The sequence below is a fragment of the Alosa alosa genome, chromosome 17 (genome assembly GCF_017589495.1).
Source record: "Alosa alosa isolate M-15738 ecotype Scorff River chromosome 17, AALO_Geno_1.1, whole genome shotgun sequence".
Lineage (NCBI taxonomy): Eukaryota > Metazoa > Chordata > Actinopteri > Clupeiformes > Clupeidae > Alosa > Alosa alosa.
Window position 1 is genome coordinate 11534896 of NC_063205.1, and position 23100 is coordinate 11557995.

Genomic DNA, 23100 nt, shown 5'->3' on the forward strand with positions numbered 1-23100 from the left:
AAGTGAGAATGAGAGACAAACAGATATGCACACAGAAAGAGAGAGAAAGAGAATAAATGGTCCTTTTTGTTTGTTTTGTCATTGGTGTAGATTGTAGTTGTGCACATTATCCACACACACACACACACTTGTTATATACACATTTACTTTATTTGTTTGTTTGCATACAGTATGTGCCTAGTCATTTGGATGCTTTAGTCGTTAAGTCACAGACATCTGTGACACCAATAAGGCTGGAGAGAGAGATGGAGAAAGTGATAGAGGGACAGAAAGTGAGGGGGGGGCTTAGATCACTTCGTGTTTGGAATGAACGGTCTTTGCCAATAGACTGAGTGGCATCCTTACCCTCAGACTGACGGCGGATGGCAGAGACCACAAATAATTTAAAAGAGCTAGAGGATATGTGTTGAGCCTTATTGAGCCCATTTAAGACCCACTTGGCTAGAAGCTGCTAATTCTGACCGTAAGTCCTTTGTGGAAAAAGCAGATTTCTCCAATCCAGTCACATGCAAAAAAAAAAAAAGACTCACTACAACCTCTACAATATTATTGTTTATATCAGTCTGATTAGTCTATGATGGTCCAGTGAACACCATCCTGTACGGATGTTTGCCTGTAACCCAGAAGATAAGTAATGTAGCACCACCAAATTAGTTCAAATAGAATCCTGCTATTCAAGCGGAATGTAAACTGACCAGGAGCCAAAGTTTCCAAACTTTGCAGCCACATAGCATCAGCTAATCAGGCCTCTGGACTTTAGTCATTGTAAGACTGACAAATATGTTTGTTCAAAGGCTTTGAAAGATTTTGATACTACTAAAATTCATGCTAGTTTGTTACAGTGTTACCATGCTAAGCTGTGGACTCTCGTGTTGGCTTTGTGTCTATTTGAATACGCGTATGAGAGAATATGAGTACAAAACCACCTGTTATTACCCACGCTCAGTGAAATGACCTGTCTGTGGGAAAAATGGGCAATTTTATGAAACCCCAAATCATTTAATCCCAGAGAGGGGGGAAAAAACAAAGGCTTCAGAAGCTGTAAAGAATGAGGCAGCCATCTGATTTCTGCTGTCCAGTCCCCTTGTTATGTTATAATTGGTTCGTAAATCCCTCGTAACCCTTACTCAGTTCTGAGGGTAGGCTGTGCCCACTGTCATTTTAATTGTCTTGTTCCATTAAATAAAAAAACGAATAACTTTCACAATAAGATTTCACTTCACTTTAATGATGTAGTTTCCATGATTGAGCTTCAGTGAAACACAGACCTCTGCTGTTGCAGTGTTATACAGTCTTTCCATCGATTGATATTTAGGCTGTTTAATTATGGAATGGTCAGTGCCTTTTGGGATTTTCCCAGCACCGACAACGTTTCACTTCGTCTTGTTCATTTCACCAAGCCTTGATTGGAACAGACCTATCAAGCCCATGCTTGGATGTCATTTAAAGTGATTTTTCAGCACATATTGATTAAACATTTGCATAAATATCTTTTCTGTGGGAGTAGGCTAAATGTACATAACATTGTCACTTTAATTCACCTTCTCGGTGAAACTTTGACTCTGCACAATGATGTGTTGAGCCCCGACTGCTTCCATGCCAGCTTGCTGATTTCGCTGTAAATGAATTGTCTGGTTGAAAGGTATGTTTGTGACTTCATTCCGTGTCTGCTCCTACAAGGCATGTCGCTGGCTCTCGGAATCTTTCAGCACCCTCCTCTGAGAGACACAGACAGAAGAGAGACACATGTTCACTCTATTTGTGTGTTGTTTTACAAGCCTTTAGCAAGGTAGATTAAACTGCCAGCACCACTTGACCAAAGAACTGGCATGTGTGTGTGTGTGTGTGCCAATTAACAACATGTTCACAGCACAGGGCCCCACGGCAGTATTATTGATTGTTTTTTTGGTTTTGGATTACCAGGTAAGAAGATAAACTATGGGATTTTCTGAATGACTTGTTTTGCATGACCGACCTTGGTGGGCGGGCACTCTCTACAACTCTCTCTCTCTCTCTCTCTCTCTCTCTGTCTGTCTGTCTGTCTGTCTCTCTCTCTCTTTCTGTTTGCCTCTGTCTTGCCCAGAGTTCTCAATTTTTTCTGCACGGTTTGTGCAAATGGTGAATTTTTTGGGCCTGCCCAGCACGGCTGACTGACTTGGGGATTTCCGTTGCCACGCAGCATGTTCTCAAACCTCAAAGAGAAGCAGGTGCTGCAGATCATGGCCAAGGGATGGTATGCCACGGTTGGCACGAGGGCACCATTTGTGTGTGTGTGTGTTTGTGTGTGTGGGGGTGCTCGTTTATTTCTGTCCCAGAGACTTTACAAAGTTACAGTACTGTAACTGCTACAGACTCCGCGCATACAACTGTAGCCACCATCACTGTCGTCTCTGGCCCCGGGGTGCCTTCGGTGCACTGAAAGAGTTCGCCATGTGATGTTTGCCTGCATCTCCTGTTCTCCAAATGTGATAATGCCTGTTGGGAATTGGCACTCAGTTGGCTACATGCAAACACACACACACTGGACATGCATGGACGGCCTGAGGTATCCACTTGTGATTTTGATCACCCCCACATCCCCCCTCTTTGTTTTTTAAAAAAATGTCAGCATGCACTTACAACAGCTGGAGGATATTATGTAATTACTAAATAAGTTGCGTGTAAGGTTGTGTTCTGAAATTGGCAGGTATGTCACAGGCGTAACACTCTGGATGGAAAATAAGAGCCATGCTATTAGTCTTCTTAGTTTTTCCAAGGGGATATTTTTTAATGTGTGTTTTTTTTTTATTTACTCATAGTACAAAATGGTTTATTGGCAAACCTAAACATCTCCACCAAAGTTCTTTGGGAATCATTTATATAAACGAGTTTATGAGCAATGGGGTGTTGTTTCTCAGCACCAACAACACATTTAGTATTGCTTGGTACATAGTCACTAGCTGTGAACACATAAAATCCATACCTGTTAAAGAAAACCAGTAGCTTACATACAGTACAAAAACACAGTATATATTTTCCTCCCTCATATGAATCTCCATAATATCACTAATTAGCCAGCCTGTTAATAATAAACCAGTTCCACATTTCTTATAATGGTTTCCAGTTAGGATTTAATGGTGCAAATTGAAAGGAACAATAGCCTTAATCACTGACATTGTGCTTTCAAAGAGTCAATTGATCTTGACCCTTGATTTCAATTTAGTTGAAGTTTGTTTGTTATTTATGTTGTCTGTTTGATGCGATAATTCAAATAGGACTGAAGTTATGCAGCATGCTTTGATATGGAAATGACTCAGTATTGCACATTTGTAGCTGTGTGTGTTGCAGTTTGGGTCTAGATGAAAGACAACACATTTTGTAGCAGAGCTTGGATAGTTGTCAGATCACAAGAGAACCAATTGTACTGTATACGTGGTTGAGAAAAAATATGGAGAAGAAAATTGCACATATTCATATTAATACCTATGTCACATATCATATTTACTGGATATGTACATAAACATTGTATTATAAAAACACCACCATGTACAGTACATGCTCAGTGACTGAAAGGGAATCAGCAGGGTTTGGATGTGTCGCATCGCTATGGTAAGGAAATAACTGTGTTTATGGAAACACATAAACCTCTGCAAATGATACCGTCATGGCTTATGGATCTCCGCAAGCTTTAAATTGTGCAGCAAGGTCACACTGAGACATGTCAGAGGAGTCTCATGCGGGTGACCCATTCCCCACTTTTAGGCACCCCGTCACTCGAGTTGAGCCACAAGGTGCACTGCAAGTCCTGAAGGGGACTGGTGGGGCGAGGGCATATGGCCGAAACCTGAGAGCGGAGGGTTCCGGAAGGCTCGGCTCCTCAGAATATCTGCAGAATGCTCGTCCCTCAGCCTGTTTTTCCAGGGTTCGGTTTCACGTCTTGATTGAGAGGGGTGGCCATTTTTAGATGCCTTTACCTTCGGAGCGTCTCACAGTCCTTGTCAGCCCTTCTCCCCCTTGCCAGGGACCTGTGTGTGTGAGTGAGTGTGTGTGTGTGTGGTGTGTAAGTGTGTGTGTTTCTGTGTTCCTGTGTGTGTGTGGTGTGTGTGTGTGTGTGTGTGTGTGAGAGAGTGTGTGTTTGTGTGTTTCTGTGTGTGTGTGTGTGTGTGTGTTCCTGTGTGTGAGGGCAAAGAGGATCGCTTTCAAGACAGAGGGAACCGAGATGAACATCAGAGGTGGGCTGAAAGACCTGGCTTGTGCTTCTAAGACTCAAGCATGCGCCTTGTGGTCTGTGCCCTTTGTCGGTGTCACCGAAGACGAGTAGGACATTGGTGAGCACACCAAAACATTTAAAGAGGTTCAAACTAGTTTGTTCAGTTCCCAAGAGAGGCATCCTCCTGTGAAGTAATACAACTGTGATGTAGCAACAGATATCATATAACAGTAAGAGATGGGGCTGAGTTTCTTGAGAGCTTTTTTTTTTCTCTTCCGCCTCTGCTGGAGCCTGTTTCCGCATCATCTATGTCAGGCCCTGAAGAGCCAGCCACCTTTGAGTGAGGATGTCTGTGAGGAAAGTTACACCGAAATGCACAATCCCATCACTGTGTGTCTGTCTGGTCCCACCAAGTATTTTTGGCCGGCCTGGGCGGCTGTGGTGTTCCAAGCCTCATTTATCTTCATCATTTTTTCCATCTTGATCCTGGCCCTCTTCCCTCTCTCTCTCTCTCTCTCTCCCTCTCTCTCTCTCCCTCTATCTCTCTCTCTCTCTCTCTCTCTCTCTCTCTTTCTCTCCCTCTCTTTCTCCCTCTCTCTCACTCACTCTCTCTCTCTCTTTCTCTCACTCTCTCTCTCTCTCTCTAAACGTGTGTTTTGGGCGCGTCCCCAGTTGAGTTTGGCAACATCTCTCTCTCTCTCTGTCCAATGTACACGCTGCACCTGTCAGGCCTTGTAGGACAGAGCTGCCTTCTTCCTCAGTGGGAAAGGAAAACCAACCCAAAGGCCTGACTTTAGGCAAGAGCGAATGAATCACTCCTTGTTTGGGTCAGTGGAAACATGATCTTTTCTGCCAGTAAAAGAAGTGGGTAAGATTCACTTAACTCTCTTTGTGTCAACCTACAATTTCACTGTTTTAGCTCTTAATGTAGAGTAATGCATCACCTGTCTGTAATGCCAGAATACTCAGTAAAATCAATAACTGTCCCTGTGATTGATTTGCCATTCTACAGTGTTAATGCATGTCAAAGCACTGCAGAAGTTTTTCACTTCATTGGGGCTGGTGAACAATGCTGAAACAAGCGGAACCAAATCTTATAATCTAATAAATTTACACCTCTAAAATAACTATTCTCTGAATGTCCGCTAACAGTACTGCAGCGTGACCTTTTTTCTCACGCTTGCTGGTCTATTTGTAGTAGGTGGCAGTTCAAAAACATCCGTCACAAAACCTGGTGGTTTCACCATGCAGAGTCATCTGGCTACATTGCTAAAATAACCTCCTCGAGATTGCTATCCCCTCACAGGACCCACGGCCAAGGAAAGATATACGCCTCTGCTTGTTTAGTGTATTACAACTCTGATGTTATAAATGTTTCCTTTTGAGCTGTGTCCATCTTGTCATTGGCATAGGAAGTTGATGGGATCCCCTGTAGCAAAGGAACCATCAACCAGCCATGCAGACAATTGACTGATTTTTAATTAACTGTGTGATCAGATTACTTGCCTTGATCTGATCTGATTATTTAAGTTGGATTTCCATTGTGTTTTTAAGCACCATTGTTCTGTCTGATTTCTTTTGAAATCCTCATTAAATATGAACAATTGTGTTGGACACCTACTGTAATAAGTCCATTTAGATTAACGGAACGGTGCGACGGAATTTAATCAAGCTTTCAATTACCACCACTGCACACTTTTTCCGTGTGTCAAAGAGACGGCATTTCCTCAGATCCCAATGTCAATGATGTTGTCAAGGTGATAGAGTGACGACAGGACAACATACTATAGCAGCTCACATGACGTTGTCAACCTGTCCACTCCTCTCTCACTAACAGCTGTTCTAGGAGCGCAACTGAAGAGATCCATTGATGGGGCGTACGATGCCACAATTAACTTCCACTATAATCAATGGAACTGGCTAAACCAGACGTGAGAGCACTGCGCACATTCGAAAAACAATTACTACGGTCTTCTAACAGCAGTGTTACGCCAGGTGCACAACTGAAGCGCTTTGCTCGCCAAGCTTATGCTGCAACAATGAGCTTCTACTGTTATCAGTATTATTGTAGTAGTACTACTATTATCTGGCTACACCAGATGTGAGAGCACTGTGCACATTCAAAAAAAAGCCCAATCTTCTAAAACTATTTATACGCTCCGCCCAGCTGTTAAACTATTTTTACGCTCCACAAATGCAACGCTTTAGTCGGCGGCCAATGTAGCCCGGCTGTAAATGCCTTGCTAAAGGGACTTTAGGGACTTTTATAATCACCGGTATGGACAAGTAAAACTGAGACTTCGAGAAACGATACAGCAAGAGCAAGAATGGCAACCATGACAATAGGAGATACTGTCACAATATCAGCTGTAGTTTGCGTTATACTCTGTAGGGAGATATTTTTTAAACAAATGTGGACAGAATTTGAAAAATAAACGCAAATAGAAAAATATACATTTAAAAAATATCTGGATACGTGTATACAGGGCCTAAAACACTCCCTTTATCCGATCCTTATTCCCATTCATTCTGATCTGTTCAGAAATCAGTTTCAAATTTAGTTAACCAAATCCTGTTACAATTGAGGATCAATAAAGTATCTATCTATCTATCTATCTATCTATCTATCAATGCGACTTAATGAAGTCGATACAGTCACAGTTGACGCGCGCCATGGCTGTGCCCCTCATTGACATTCAGTGTCTGCTCTTTTAATCAGTTAGGCAACCCACTCTTCCGCCATCTGGCATCAGCGTTCTTGAAGTCTCAGATCGTTGCATCAGTTGCACAGGGCGCTGGGTTAAAACAGCTTTTCAACATGCAAATGAGTATTTAACAGTATTTCCAATGTTCTCTGTCACCCTCTCCTGTTTTTCTTTCTTTCTTTACTTCTTTCTTTCTTTCCTTCTTTCTTTCTTTCCTTCTTTCTTTCTTTCTTTCTTTCTTTCTCTGTCACCATCTCCTCCTCCTCACACACACACTCTCTCACTCTATCTATCTCAATCGTTCGCTTCATGTTGGGTTATTTGATTTTATGAGAGGGGAATCCCAGAGTTATCTGATGTGTGGTTTGCTTCAGGCTGGCATTTTCTTCTGTGACTGAACGAATCCCATCTAATCCTGTACTCACAGCCACCCTTCATTAAAGCCCCCCACACACACACACACACACACACACCCCTTCCCAACAGTAACCAAGCTGTGGCATCAATGACAGCTGTACTAATTGGGCTGATACGGTTGCCGTTTCATTTTTTTTTTAGCATGGATGAATTCAGAAGGGAAAGAAAATATGTCCTCTCAAATGACGTTTGAAAAATGGCACGATGCATGATATTTCTGTCTCATTTTGGGAGGGATAAAGCTCCTGCCAGTTTGGTGACAAGCAGTGGAATATAGTCTTTAGCTGCCACTGAAGCACCCTGGCCATGTTTGTTCTGCTTGGAAGTCTATAGGCTGGATCCACACATACAGGTCAGGGTTAGTGCAGCAAGAGACACATAGCACTAGTGGTCTTGGACTTTTGGCATCCAGAAACAAAGTATTGTTAGATTAAAGGTATACTATGCAGAGCTCCCCCTAGAGTTGCAATATATTCATATTTTACCCTGCCGTTGTAAATAGCTTACTTCTCGTGGCTTGTTCACCCTGTACACAATGAAAATGCTTTTGTTGTGGAGGAGAAGGATTAACAACAGACAAAAAAATCTAAAAAGGACTATATCTACCGACAAGGTAATGTGTCACGATTCTCGCATGATAGTCGACTATTCTTGAAGTTGCCTGGCTGGTTCTCTCAATAGCGACTCGCTATGGTTATGCTGTATGGCTATGCTAGGTGAACGATTCCCGTATAACAAGTTAGTTTACCATCAAATTGGCTTCGTAAAGGTTATATTAAGGTGAACATTTTGCATAGTGTACCTTTAACATAGACTATGGAGAGATAAGGTTGTATTTAACGTGATGAACCCTCTTGAAGCCCTTCAATTTCCCCCTTCTATGTCTCATAGTCGCTGTACAGTACAAATGGCAAAAAGCACCAATTGCAGCCTTATTTGCTTGTTTTCCTCCCTTTCAAATATGCGTACAGTCAAGCCCAACATTATTCATTTGATGCCACATTTTGATTAATAGTAATTTGACCAAAAGTTTTCTTCTTGATGGAAATTACATTAGTGTGTTACAAAATACAGAAAATAATTCGGCAAACACATTTTTATATAATTTCCTACTATAAGAAAACTTCTGGTCAAATTCAGAGAAAGTACTAATCAAAAATGGAGCGTGGGTATGAATAGAGTTGGGCTTAACTTTACAGAAAGTAGGCACCCTTGATCTCATGGATGGTGTTAGACTTATAATAATAATATATATTCTCCTCTTCATCATAAATCTGCATGTGAGTTTGCACTCTTCTCAGCATCGATGAGAAGAGTGCAAACACACACACACACACTTGCAGTATTTCAATTCTGAGTAACATGTAAGCAAATGTCAAAATTAGATTTACAAGCAAGAGTTTTTGTTTTGATCACAATCATCCTGTCAAAATGACAATTTTTCATGCTTTCATGTCGTCGCCGCAGCTGTAACTTTGTCTCTCCCCACCGTGCTCCTGTGTGCATACCAAACACCTGAATATCCGCAAATGCCTTGGCTGTCACTGGTTTTGTTTATAATCTAGTCACATGGACATGCAAAAAGACACGCATTGTTAATTTTGTTACTTATAACTTCAGAGGAGACTGGAGTTGGTGCACAAGCTCTGGCAACCCTTCTCAGCCACTTCTATGTCATGAGTTCATCTGATCAGCTTAACTTCATGTGGCAAATCAGCCATTTATGAACCTCTCCTCATGAGAATTAATTATCCCAGTATCTCTCTGAAGGGTGCCCATATGTCACAGTGATAAACACAGCACAGTATCTACTCTGAGGCACACTGCACACTGCAGTTTTGTATGCCAAACATGGTTATCTCTGGAGCACACGTGTGCTCTTCAGAATGTTACAGGAATGCCATGGAGATTGAGTTGTTTTTTTCTAAACATATTCTTCCACCCACTGTGTGTCAGATAAGCAAAGTTATCTAATATTATCACCCCTAAATGTAAGATTTATGGAAGAGTTATGGTTCTGTAATATATTATGTGCATGTAGATATGGTGTTCCTGCACCGCTAGATGCACTGGTGGTGTTGGGTGCGAACAACACCAAGGTCACGGATTGGATCCCCAGGAAGCAAACATGCTGATAAGACGCATGCCTTCCCTGCACTGGAAGTCGCTTTGGATGAAAAGCGTCTGCTAAGTGATTAATGTTAAACGCAGATCAATTTTTCAGTCCCATCAATGATGGATGACAAAGATTAACTGAGTGTTTTTTTCTTTTGTCTTCAGATGGTGCAGTCAGGAGCTTTAACGGCTCATGATATCAACATGAGAAGTAATGTTTTATCACATGAACTCTCTGCATCTGCTTTGCATGGTTTTACATCTTTGTACGCGTGGAAATTGTAGAGGGTTCCTGGAAACGTTTTTTAATTTCTCCCTTAAATGGGTCGTGACAGATAATGTAAGTGATGATGAGGGTTTTGCATGCTTCTATAGAGGGAATGCATGTATGGATATGGACACATGATCGCAGTCATAAAAATCAATAGATATCAATGCATTTAAATGACTGGGGATATCAATTTAGGTGGGCATGCAGTCATTGCACAACAGATAGAATTTCTCATTAATCTGTCTTTGATAGTGATGAATATATATCCAGGTCATAACATTGGCCTCAATCTATAACTCTAAATGTTCTTACAGTAATTGATCTTTTTAATCATTGGTCCTCCTCATTATAGAATATTGAGATGTTTAGAGGGAGCTGTGTGCTCTTTCGCAGTCTCACTGGTCTTGTAACAGAAGGCCATCTCTGTTTGAGAATCCAATGACTTTTCTCCTCTGACAAATGAGGAGTTAATGACAGTAACGGCAAATACTATTAGCTGCCAGATTAACTGTGGCAACCAATGTGCCGTGATCATCCGGACATGATTACCGGTTTGGTGAACTCTTAAATAATTAACTCTTATGTCACAACAATTTGATTTCATTTCAAATGAGCATTGATATGTCAACAGTCTGATGATACCACCTCAGCTCATTCACATCAAATATTTAGTGTGCAAACAATTACGTGGTTCGGGAGGAGTGTGATGAAATTTTCCACACCTCTAGCATCAAATTCTGTCACGTTGCTTATTCCAAGCCTACCTGTTTATGCCACAGCATTTGTTTGGGTGCTCCCTAGCAACCCACGTCCTCACCCCAGCTCTCCCGTTGACCTTGGTAAGGACTAGAAGGGTACAGAGTACAGAGAGAGTACAGAGTTATAGTATCATTAGGACATAGGACATCTAATAGGCTATAGAACATTAAAGGTAAAGTCTGTGAGTCTCATCTAATGCATTTTTCTTGGTCAAAATGAGTGAATTGCTCCTTATGGCCGTAAAAGTGTCTGTGCTGTGTGTGCACTCAAAAAACTCCAGTATCCACACATACAATCCAGTCTGTAAATGGGCAATCATGAGTTGTGTTGGCCATTGAGCTCCCATTTAACATTTCACCAGAATCACAAATAGCTCCTTTTAAGGGGAAGAATGATTCAAGAGTGATTAAGCGAAGAGCATGAATATCATGGTGAAGAATTTAGGGTTTTGGGTTTTTTCAAAAGTATGTAGATCACAAAAGGTACAGGAGCTCAGCAGGACACACACATACACACACACACACACACACACACACACACACACTTTTCTTTCTTTTGCGAAGGACGACTGAATTTGTGGGGCATGCCATATAATATTCTGAAATGAAAAGGAGACATCTCCTCCATCAGATTTCAAAGCCAGTCAAAGCTTGCAAAAGGGCCCCCATCCACTCTGTGGTATTGCATCTCATCAGCAGGCAATGGAAGTGCCAATGTGTCTTGCTCTGTTTTTTCCATCTTAGCCCTAATCATTCTGCTAATCACTGTGATCTCCTGATGATTGGCACACCTCCTTTTCTCGATGAGCTCTTTTTGAGGCAGCCACCACCTGTGCCCCGATTCTAGCGCTGTTTGTCTTCTCTCCAGTTTCATGTGATTGGTTTCGCTGCGGCTCCATTTGTTCAACTGTTCGGCTAATTATAGCGTGGTCACATCACTATTTAGCTGTTATACAACACACACGTACACACACACAGAGAGAAAGAGAGAGAGAGAGAGAGAGACACGCACACACACAGACAGACACACACACACACACACAGAGACATGCACATATACATGCTTGCATACACACGTATGCACACGCACACACAAACACACACACACAAACAGACAGACAGACAAACACACACACACACACACACACACACACACAAACACACACACACACACACACACATAAATACTTGGCACTTGCTTGTACTGCAATAAGCCTCTGTTGTGAGTTTGGCCTGGGTAAGGTATCAGCAAGATTCCTGAAATCTTGGGGTAATTAAAGATGCTATTCTCAACACAATGGGGAGGCAAACCTGCATGAAATTCCCAGAGGTGCTTAGAAATGTGACGTGTCATCAAGTAAATAAAGAGCTCATGGGGGAAAAATAGGGTTTGTGTGCAGTAGTTTGAACCAGAGGCCATTTACTGACCAGTCCTTCTCTTTTTTTCCTCTGAATTGCCATCCATCTGAAGTGAAAGGGTTCTATTTCATGAAAATGGAAATGTGATTAGTCAGTTGATTGGTATCAGACTTGGTGCCAACCCTAAGGACATTTTTTGATGAGCTCCTTGGATTGTGGTGGTGACGGATTTGAATCATCCATCATTGCAAACAAACAAACCTTAGCATAACAGTGCATTGCCCACCAACATCGCCATCAGTTGGATAAATAATGGTAGAAACAGGGCATCAAAAGCAGGGCTCTCCACCACACAGACCTCCAAGAGTATAGCTGGTGTACTGTGCCGCACAGCATGGGGTCTCCCAAGATGGCTCCATATTTCATCGAGCTTCCTCCTGGTGTGCAGGGGGAAAGTCCCTTTCTAATGGCCTCTATCTCACACACACACACACACACACACACACTCACACACAGAGAGAGAGAGACACACACTAACTCACTTCCTCTCATAGACACATAATCACTCATAATCACATTCTGTCTTACACACACACACACACACACACATTCTCTCTCTCTCTCTCTCTCTCTCTCTCTCTCTCTCTCTCTCTCTCTCTCTAACATGCACACACACACACACACACACACACACACACACACACACACACACACACACACACCTTTGATAAATCGCTTTCCCCTCTCTGTCACTACCGACCTTCGTCATCCCCTTTATTCCAGCTGACAGTGAAAGACATACTACGCTCTGAAGAGGTGCAGCACGGGCGCAGAGTGAGGGAGAGTTAGAGCGAGAAACTGTGTGTGTTTGAGCGCTGACATGTTTCACACACACACCGGCGGTCAGCCGCCGAGCTTCCATCTCTCAATCATCCCCCCCCGTTTCTCGACATCCATTAGGAGAATGGATCCAGTCCGATGGATTAACTCTCCCTCCGCTGATGCAGGTCGTTCTCAAGTGCCATCCGACCTATCTGGACCAAGAGGTCAAAAGTCAGATCAATACAGAGCAGCTCTCCCTCATGTGGACAAATAGCCGATGCATTCTCCGTTAACAAGGGAGGGTAAACTCTGGCATCCTGTGCAAGGATTCCACCAATAAACTAATGTTTTTTCCATGTTTTCAGTGGAAAAGCAAAGGAGCGATATTTGATTCTTAGAGACCGGTTGAGTCAGATGACCTCAACCCACGATAGGTTCACATGTTAGCAGTAGCATGTATCGGGCACAGCTATGTGACCACTGCATTCCGTGGTTTCTGCTAAACATGGGATTTAATACGCTGAATGTTAGCCAGTGAGTCATGCCTCTGACTCTTAGCCTCTGGCAGAGTGCGTCTTTCTTGGGAAGAAATTCATGGCGAAGTGGCAGGTTTAGCCTTCGCTTGTGCAGATCGGTTTGGGGGGCGAGAGGGGTTGAGGAGTGGGGGCACGGGGCAGATGGGGCACAGCTGGTCTCTGCCCGAGCGTGACAGGGGAGCGCCACCAGCGGAGGACTCGCCCATTCATCATCAGTGCCACATCTTACAACCACCACGACACACCAGCCGGCAAAGCCCGCTGACAGACACGAAGCATGGAGACATTGAATTCTGACTTCTGTACTGTATCCCAGTCCAAAGGAAAGAGTAATCACGTTTGTGTGAAGTGACATTGGTTTTGTGAGTGGCGCTATATGAATGTAACTTATTATTATTTATTAATAGTATTTATTTCTATTATCATTATTATTATTATTATTATTATTATTATTAATTAATTAAATCTGAGGAAGCTAGAGAGCATGCTATTTGCATGATTGACCCCTGAATGTGTTTGTAAATCGCAACTTTGAACCCTGCCGAGACGACCACCACGACTGGCCCATGCGGATGCGGTGGGTAGACCAATGAGATGGGCCCATGGGCCATGGAGAACAGAGAATAACCGCCTCTCCACTGACAGCGGCGGCACAACGGCAGGCAGGCCGGCAGGCCGGCATCCCTCTGGAGGCTGAACTAGTAGTGATAAATTAGCACAGTAAAGCAGCAGATTAAAGACTCAGTGTTTCCCCTCCCAGCTCGGCTGGAGTGCTATGCCTTTGAAGTCCGCCGCCACACGCCGGAGCGACACGCGAAATGGGCTTAGCAGCGAATAAACGAGCCAAGCGTGAGCCTCATGCCTCGAAAATACTGCCCAGTCTTTTTTTTTCTGTTTGTTGGTTTTATTCCTCTCACTCTTCTCTCCCTCTTCTCTCTTTTTCTCTGTCCCTCTCTCTCTCTCTCTCTCTCTCCATAGCATCATAGAAGACAGCCCTTTTTTGTGTTCTTCAGGCAATCCCTCTGAAAAAAATTGGTGGTATTTTTCTTTGCACATGTGGGCCTCCTCTCTCTTTCTCTCTTTCTCTCTTTCTTTTGCTCAGCTCACTCACTGTCTGAGTGGATTTCGGTGCTCAGCGGCTGGACAGCTATATCAACACGGGCACCTTTCCAAGTACTAAAACCCACATCAGAAAAGGGCAGCCTGAGAGAAATGGTCCTATGTACGTGTTTATATTTAGCCAATATAGGATGCCTGCTGGGTGGGAGTCACAGGAGAGGGTATGGCTGTGATCACAAGTAATAAATTGCTATTTTGCTTGCCTGTGAAATGTAGCTTGCATTAACTCTTTTTCTTCCCTGGGTGAACATAATGCCGTATCAGGGGAAAAAAATGTCAAGCGCTGTTCACAAGCTTCGCTGAGGCTTTGAATAAGAGAAAAATTACAAATGTGCCGGCTGGCTGGCTTGAATGAAATTGAAGATGTTACATGTTTTTATTTTTTTTTTTTTTTTTTTTTTAAATGAAGTGCTAGGCAGATGAATTTCCATTCATACCGCCTAGGAACCGAAGCCCCCATACCCTTTTTTATTTTGGCAGGAAACGAGAACAGATTTCATTCCTGCACCGTGAATCACAGACAATTGGTTTGGAAAACAGAAGCGTTCAGAGAACAGTGGGAGGTTAAATGAGCAGGTCTCTCCATATCACTCAATGAAATGGTCAGGCAGTGGCGCAGGAGGCCTGACGGTAGACAAAAAATGGACACTACCTATCCGAGTGAGTGCTTCCTTTATGTGAGCAGAGGTGTAGAGAGAGAGAGAGGAGAGAGAGAAAAATGGAACATGGAGGGTAGACTGATAGAGGTCATGGTGTGGGTGGAGAAATGGGGTGGTGTGTTTGTAGCGGGTGAAAGTGGGGGGGGGGGAGTTAATGGATTTTGTCCCCAAAGGCCAATCTGTCCCTTTCACCTCAGATTAGAGTTTCTCAGACAGGCACCCAGGAAACTTTCCGCTGAGTTGCCGAGGAACGTGTTTTTTACTGACGCCAGCGGAGGCCAATGGAAATTTGGCACGTCCAGCTCCCATGTGCCGGTGCCACGACGCGGCACCCCGCTGTGCCACAAAATGCCCGTGATGACACGATGCAAACGATACCAACGATTACCGCCCCCTTGCGTCATGGGTCTCTGACATAATTCCACAAATGCTTCGACCCTCCACTGATTTTGCCCTTTGTAACCTTAGGGGAAAGCAACAAAAGCAAGCCTGGGCACTGATACAAATTTGATTAATTGATGTGAATTCCCCAGTCTCCAATGTGCTATGTACAGCAACACATTTATAGTTCTCCAGAGCAAGACGAGCTCTATTTGCATGGCACACTGAGAAGATTGAACTGTAGAGAGAGAGGTCATGTCCAGGCCTTCTGGCTCCCCACCAGTTACACTTAGGGACATTCAATCTTGACTATCTGCCAATAGTCCAAATATCTGCAAATAGTCAAATGTCTGCACTACCCCCGCCCCCTTTTTGGCTTTAATTTTTTCCATCTGTCAACGCCATAGGAATGTTGTGTTTTTTGAGCTCACATAAAACACAAAATGCATGTGTCTGTCCATCCTTTTAATGATGTTTAGTTAGGCAGGGATCACACTGGAAATGACGAAGCGGCATGCGGTAAGCGCAACGCAACGCTCAGACCATAATAAGTTCTATCTCGTTCCTAAGTAACACAAGCGGTTTGTGTAAACTGACAATTGAATACTCTCGCGCCTTGCACTTTGAAAGTAGAAGAGAGAGAGGAGAGAGAAGTTCTGCTGCCGAACCATAGAAAACAATAGGAAACCTGCCACTTGCCGCTGACCAGTGTGATCCCTGCCTTCAGATGGCCCCTACATTACTATGGGCAATCATATACGTGTGTGTGTGTGTGTATGTGTGTGTCTGTATGTTTGTAGAATGCGGCCATCTAATGAGACCAAGCTATTAATCACCTGCCTTTCTTTTCCGCGAGACGGGTGATAACTCTCCTGGTAGCAATGAGCCTTTTGCACTTTGCTAAAACCAGGTTTTGATCATTGTAACTGTTGATTCAGTGGAGGCCATTTGTCTGGACTGGCCAGCAGAGGCTAATCCTCCCTCTTTCTCTCATCCAACCATCAGTCATGCAACACTCTGGCATCTGGATCTCTTTGAAAGCATCCAAGACAAAATCTCATTAATGACATCTATCACTCTGGATTGATTGATGATGCCTTGCTAGTCAGCGGTATCTGGCTCTGACAGTGTGCCAGCATTATGTGTCACTCTGCCGTCGTTCTCATTGTAATAGCCTCCAGGAACAACAAATCGCTCACTCCATAACAGCTTTGTGCTGCCAGGCGACTCACACTAGCATATGTCTGTGCTCAAGGCTGCTGTGAGGAGATCCAAACTTAAAGGCTCAGTCTGTGATTCTGGCGACAGGTTGTTGATATTGGTGCTAAACTGCCAATTAAATGAATGTTACTCCCTTCCCTTTCTTGCTCATGAAGCTTGCCTGGAATATTTTATGGCCCAGTCAGAGACACTGAATAGAGATTGAGAGAACCATCAGGCACAATTAGCTAAATATGACAAAGAGTGTATTGAATTAGAATTGTGAACTACACCTTTACATTTCACAGAGGCATGGGCGGATTATAAACTTTTGGGCCCCTGGGCCCAGATGTATTAAGGGCCCCCCACTTATTGTCGTATATTTAATTATAATATAATACATAAAAAATATTTAATTTTTTAAAATTTGTTTGATGTGATTTCCTGTATTCTGGTGCATTTTGGGGATACTAAATTCAATCAGATTCATAGCCTACATCCTGATTTGTTGATATTGAGGCAATGATTCCATGCAAAGGCTTAGGCTTCAGGGCCCCCTGACCCCTTGGGCCCCTGGGCCTGGGCCCGGTAGGCCCGTGCAATAATCCATCCCTGCACAGAGGTGTCCTCTGGTTGGGTATTTGTTATAGCAGCTGCAATAGAACCCCAAGAGAGGAAAATGGTCATTCCCCACCAAACTACCAAATCATGAAAACATTATTTTCGATGCATTCTGTTATGGCCGTTAATGTCCTCATTGGGCGAACTGGACCAATTTCTTTCTGCTGTGCCTAGTCATGCTTGGCCATGCACATGAATATTCCAGTGGGGAAAAAACACATGAATAGATTAAATGAGAGATAATTCTGTACTTTCTCGCCCAAAAAAAAGCTCACCTCTGTGCCCGGTCAAGGCTCTATCAGTTATTTCCTGAAAGGCAATTTTCACATGTAATGACCTAGTTGGATTCATGCTCAGCGCTGGAAATTGTTTTGTATATCAGCGAGATAAAATGGGAGATTGGGAGAGAGGGAGTATGACGCGCACATACTTTGTCTCTGCCAGCAAAGGATTCCATGTGTGTGTGTGTGTGTGTGTGTGTGTGTGTGTGTGTGTGTGTGTGTGTGTGTGTGTGGGTGAGAGAGAGAGAGAGAGATGAAGCACAGTGGAACCTACTGGGAGGGAAGGTCATTTCCATATCCTTGGCCACCTACTTTGAGTAGGGCAATCATAAAGGCACAAATATTCCATCAAACCAAGGCCAAATTTGTTTGCAGTTTAGCCTCAAACATTCACGCATGCACTCAACATCTAATTATATTCCGCCTCCACAATATAATCAATACACACTGCATCCCTGCAAAAAAAGAATTCCCTTACATACGTCATAGTGTTACATACATTGCAGACTGCATGGCAAACAGACATAAGCAACGCGGCCTGCACACCTCATTGTGCGCTCCTACTGTATATGGAAATGTGCAATGTGTGTATGACCCACTTTTGGCTAAAGAGCCGTGCTGAAAGTATGTTGCGAGCTCAGTGGTGAACTTGCCCGGACAAGCCTGCCACATGGCTCTGATCCCATAAAGCGGAACATGTTCGCTTAAGAAAATAAACCCCAGTCAGCGTGGCCAAGTGCCGGGCAAGACACTTCAGTGAGGCAGGAGAGCCACGATATAGAGAGAGAAAGAGAGAGAGAGGAATGGAGAGAGAGTGATAGAGGGATAGAGAGAGGAGGGTTGGAGGGACAGAGAGTGGAAGGGTGAGGAAGAAAAAAAGAGGTTTTGATGTTTAACTGTCATTCATTAGGCCAGTTTGTCAAACATTTGCATCATATGACGATTTGAACACAAATGGAAACAGAGACATGCAGGGACAGACATTGAGAGAGATGGCTAGATAATGAAGGGGTCGGAGAGGAAGTGAGCGACAAAGGTTTTGACATTTAAAACTCATTCATTAAACCAGGTTGTCACATTTTTACATTAATTGGCCATTAAAGTGTAATTCCAGCAAAAATTGACACAAGGCCAAGGGTGTTTTTCTGCATTAAAACACATCAAATAGGCCGTGGAGACAGTATTTTTCGTTGATCAACCACTAGAGAGTTTGCTCCGGTATACGCTATAGCCCCAAATCGCAAATAGTGGATTAGCTAAGGGCCATGAGTGAAACACTTCTCAAATAGCATTTTTTTTAACCAGTAATATTGTTCAAAACAGCATCAAACCTCGTCAGTAGCTTGCTCAGGGTTCGTTAACTACGTTGTTGGTGCTTCATTTTGTGTGTAGGGACCTTGAGCAAGCTACTGACGAGGTTTGATGCTGTTTTGAACAATATTACTGGTTAAAAAAATGCTATTTGAGAAGCGTTTCACTCATGGCCCTTAGCTAATCCACTGTTTGCGATTTGGGGCTTTAGAGCATATACCGGAGCAAACTCTGTAGTAGTTGATCAACGGAAAACACTGTCTCCACGGCCTATTTGATGTGTTTTAATGCATAAAAACACCCTTGGGTCAATTTTCGCTGGAATTACACTTTAAAACAAAACACAGACAAAGAGTTAGAGAGAGAGGTGGGGGTGTGAGAGAGAGAGAGAAAGTCTGCCAGAGAGATGGAGATAGGGAAATGAGGGGGTGGTTCCTACCAGACGGCGTGAGGCGGGGCATTAGAGAGCAGCCTCAGAGGACAGGTGATTGACAGCCCCAGGCTCCCAGGCGCTAGTCTGAGTGGCAATCCCAGGAGCGCAGGCGGACAGGAGGAAAAATTGCCCATCAGTGCCAGACGACCAGCTTTAAATTGTGAAAAGGCTGGTTGTTTTGCTTACTCACTCGTTCACTCTCACACTCACGTGGCTCCTCCATCAACACCCCCTCCTCTCTGATCTATCTGTGTTTTTTCAATCTTATTAGAAATTTGTTTAAAGAATCTTTCCTTACAATTTCATTAACCAAGTACATAGCGGTCTCGTAAGTTTTCCAGAACCACACAAGAAAAACACATAGTTGCCTTTTGATGTCAAAGGGGTCACATAAACATAGCCCCACTGTAAGACCTATGGTTATGGTTATAGTATTTTGCAAACATTTTGCAGACTTTTGTAAAGTTGAAAAAGCCTACATCAAGCATAATTGTAATAGGAGCAATAATAAAACTGTAAGACCTAACTGTAAGAAAACTGTAAGGCCTAACTGTATATCTCCCCCTGCAGGTGACTTTACATGAGACTTGACCTTGACCTGAAACCCACCACTGCTGCAATGGACGTACAGTAGGCACATGTGCCAGCCCCTCCAGCCCTTCTTTCCACCTACGGAAACTCCAGGGTGTGCTCCTCCACCCACTCTGGGAAAACAGCCGGGCGGGGTGGTGGCTGTGGGCATTGGGCAGGGGTGGGCAGAGGTGGTGATGGTGGGGTCAGTGTTTGTGGAGCGGAGCGGAGGAGTTTGTGACCAGGGTGGAAGGTGCAGGGAGGGAGAAGAGGTAAGAAGGGAAAGGCTGACCAAGGTTGTATAAGCAGTGTTGTTGTGTCCTTCATGCGAGGTCCTTCATACTGCTTGACCTCATGTCTAGATGTACTGTATGTATATGGAATGAGAGAGAGAGAGAACAAAATTAGGAGTGAGAGAGAGAGAAGAGAGAGAGAGAGAGAGACAGAATCTTGACATAGTAATAGTGTTTCAGTGTTCCGGATGGAATAGCTTTTAATGAAAATAAAATGCCCTGTTCATGCCGTGCATAGATTTCCTTAGTTAATTATTGATTACTGACCACTTTGCATATGTGTTCAGTGAGATCACGATAGGGCGTCGTCAGCAAAATTGCATAATTAACTTCAATTGAAGTCGAAATTAGATTTGAAATTAATATGCATCTCATTGCCTGCAGCAGCAGCAAGTTGAGTTCTTATTTTGGTGTTTCCACCACGCGCTCTACAACTCAAAGACCAGCCAACGCTTTCACCCAGATTTAGCTATTTGACTACCACAGAGCAGAGATCAATTTGCCTCTGGGGCACTTGAAACTTGAACGCAGACAGTTTCCCGGGGAGTCACTTCAAATACTTCACAGCATCGTCCAACAGCTCTCTGAAGGCGTCCACTGTCAATGCCGTGCAAAGTAAGGGAACAAATGAAGAGTTGGCTTCCAAAAAGCTGTACAGTATCCTCCATTTCAACGAATTTTCATAAATAATTTTTTTACATTTGGTTTTCCAGGTAATTTCATTGCCACGGTAATTGGGTTATCACAGTGCATGAAAATGCACTGTTCTGTTATCCGAAGTCTTCTTTTTCTTCTTATTATTATTCTTCTAACCAAAATTTCTGCGTCTACAGTAATTCAGCTTCAAATAAATGTCCTCATTACAATGATTCACTATTAAACAATTTAACTATTTAAACTACTCAACTATTTAACTGTTCAGCCATTTCAACTGTCAGTTGTCATCAACTATGACTCCCACCGTCTGTTTCCTCTGCCCACAACTGTTTCTAAATAAAAGTTTGTTTTGTATTTTATGTTAAAGGATAATTCCGGTATTTAACACTTTGAGTCCCTTTTCTGGTTTGTTTTGGATGAACTAGAGTGGTGGACACCGAAATTTTGACGATGGGTCCTGTCTCGACTTTTCTGACTCGTTTTGAATAGCCTTTGACTACTTCAGAGTGGCTGCCTATGGGCATGCACAAACATGTTCTTAAAACAACCCTTAACGTTCGTTCTCTAACTGTGCAACTCACGAGTGGTTAGTGGTGTTTGTTGATGTTCCAAAACAAGTAGCGTAGTGAAATACAGTTTCTGTCGTGTTTTATTTGGCATTTTGTAAAATCCCATTGATTTCTGTTGGAAGACTCATTGCACGTTGATATTACTGCGCCACCGAAAACGGGGGCTGTTTACATTTGGTTGTAGTCTTTCCACGAGACCTTCTTTTACTGTCTATGCTTCAGGCTCAAATATTTTATACGGAAGTTTATACGTGGTTGTGAGGTATCTGGAAAAATAGTTCCACAATAGCAAATAACACGGGTGGAAATCATACATTGCGCCGATATATTTGTTTTTAATAATCAACGAACACCACTAACCACTCGGTGAGTTGCACAGTTTTGAAAACGAACGTTAAGGGTTGTTTTAAGGACATGTTTGTGCATGCCCATAGGCAGCCACTTTGAAGCAGTAAAGGCGATTCAAAACGAGTCAGAAAAGTCGAGACAGGACCCATCGTCAAAATTTCGGTGTCCACCACTCTAGTTCATCCAAAACAAACCAGAAAAGGGACTCAAAGTGCTAAATACCGGAATTATCCTTTAATATATATTTCCCTCACAGTATCAAAAGAGTATCAAAAGAGTATTATACTTACTTATGTTTTGCATTTTCATGCACTGGTAATTTCCTCGCAATAACATTTTCTAGTTGTTATCTGATTTATCTTTACTCAGTCAAAACAGCAAAACTGCAATTGTATTGATATTACCTGAAATACACAATTAAATAATTAAAAGATTTATTAATGTTTGGAGATATAGCGTTAAAGATAAAAATGGAGATATAGCGTTTTGGAACCAAACTCTTCAAACATATTACAACACTCCTGAGAAACAGGTTGGTCATTCTACCAGCCTAAACATAAACAAACAAACAAGCAAACTCATAAATACATTTGAGCTTCTACTCAAAATAAAGACCTGAGGAGAAGGTTGAGAAGGAACCTGGACACAGTGTTCTGGTTGTTTACCTGGTGGTGGCCTGCTGGAGAGAGGCCTGCTGGCGACGGGTACTGGGAGAGGGAGAGGGGGTCTGTGGAATGTGCGAATGGTGGTGGACCAGCCATGGTGGGATTTTGAGGGGTTTTTTCTCCTCCCAGTGTAATTCTGGCATGTGGCACAGAGACACAGAGCAGGGCTGGGAGAGTCAGATAAGCAGATGTGCTGTCATGCATGCAAACACACACACGCACACGCACGCACACACACACACACACATGCGCACACACACACGCACACAGAAAGACATCTCCAGAGATCAACACAGAGCCTCACACTCACACATCAGGAACTGTAGCATAGGTGTTTTCTGCTGCCTCGCTTCCTCTGATCTTTAGAAATGCAAATAGAGTAAAAAGGATCACTTTCACACTCAAGGCTGTATTTTGGACACCAGCGCATGGCGTAAAACTCGTTTTTCATCCCGCGCAAAGTTTAATTCGGTATTTTGCACGTTTATTTTTTAAACATTGCGCCTAGGGGTGTGGCAATTAACAACCTAGGGAGGGGTTTGGCGCGTTGTCTAAAAATCGCTATCTTACACCATCTAAACCTGGTCAGAAGTCAATGGCGAGTTGTTCATATGCTATTTTAAGAGCGCATGTCAACAGTCATATTGGCAGGTGCACGCACCATCCTTCTATCATTCATGAATGCACACCAGCGCACGTCCATGCAAAGCATTACAAATTGCACGATTACAATGGGAAACATAATTAGAATAAAGATATTACGAAATACTGATGAGTCTCATGATGAGTAGTTATTCACCATCATTTGCAAATTGGTAATG

General features: G+C 43.1%; 1 long non-coding RNA gene across 1 annotated transcript; it reads right to left on the bottom strand.

Moving 5' to 3' along the window:
* Positions 1 to 1207: 1207 nt before the first annotated feature.
* On the bottom strand, positions 1208 to 22417 carry LOC125310844. Its single transcript, XR_007196369.1, has 3 exons — positions 22280 to 22417; positions 10462 to 10543; positions 1208 to 1718 (listed from the first exon to the last, which is right to left on the bottom strand). It is a non-coding gene; the product is annotated as an uncharacterized LOC125310844 (long non-coding RNA).
* Between the last annotated feature and the right edge of the window lie 683 nt (positions 22418 to 23100).